This window comes from Berghia stephanieae, chromosome 7 (genome assembly GCF_034508935.2).
Source record: "Berghia stephanieae isolate SIO BIC M18660-M18661 chromosome 7, UCSD_Bste_1.3, whole genome shotgun sequence".
Taxonomy (NCBI): Eukaryota; Metazoa; Mollusca; class Gastropoda; order Nudibranchia; family Aeolidiidae; genus Berghia; species Berghia stephanieae.
This window is the reverse complement of record NC_088366.1, coordinates 17,286,622-17,287,621: the sequence shown is the minus strand read 5'-3', so window position 1 is coordinate 17,287,621 and position 1,000 is coordinate 17,286,622.

Sequence of the window (1,000 nt, the reverse complement as noted above, 5' to 3'; positions counted from 1 at the left end):
ACTTTTGCTAATCTGGACAATGAAAAATGTCAAAAATGGTAATGTGGTAATAGATGGTAGTTCTAAATTTATTCCAGTTTTAAATTTATATGCAAGATTATGATGAAAAAATAGGTATTATATATGTATATGCATGTATGTGTCTGTATGTGTGTTTGGATTAACATATGAGATCTGTTAAGTTAGTATTGGTATTTATAATACTGTTATTAAGACCATCCCTAGCATATCGTCCTTTAATCTTTTAATGTAGACTTTGAAATAGCTGAATAATGTAATCAGCAGAAAATATCTAAAAGAAAACGTCACATCCGTTTTGTCAATAATGGTAAACAAAGTAGAGTGTACAAACGTACATACAGGGAAATGATAAATGTTGTGGCCTAGGTACACATATTAGCAGGTCTGATAGCCGAACACGATTAATTATAGCCTGTATTAACACTGTTATAATGGACAATTATTTTGCATTGGTTTGAAAGTATTTCCAATACAACAATGAGCCCTTAATAATTTGGGTAATCGGACCTGCTAATATATACACGTCGGTTGGGACCGATGTAGGACTAATGTGACTAGTCATTTCGAATCAGTAACATATGGGACTGAACCTTATAATACTAACCGAATATTTATTACTTTATTGTCAGAGTAGGCCACAAATGTATTAATAAAAAACCATAACTTTTGTGGAAACCTTATCAATCCTAAAAAGCCAGGGCGTACAATGAATATTATTAACTGAACCATTCAGTCATTCAGATTTATGCGTGGCTCAGCGGTACGGTCTTTGCTTCGTACCCGAAAGGTACCGAGTCGATACCGTGCCTGTATGGCCTTGAGCAAGTCACTTCGCCCTAGTTCAGTTTGCGCTAACGCCTGGGTTATTCCAGTCTTCCCTTGGAAAAGACTCTAAAGACAAGTTCTCCTATGGGATGAATAAAGGGAATTCTATTCTATTCTATTCTATTTTGTTTACTTACAGCTGGGAAAAAAAACT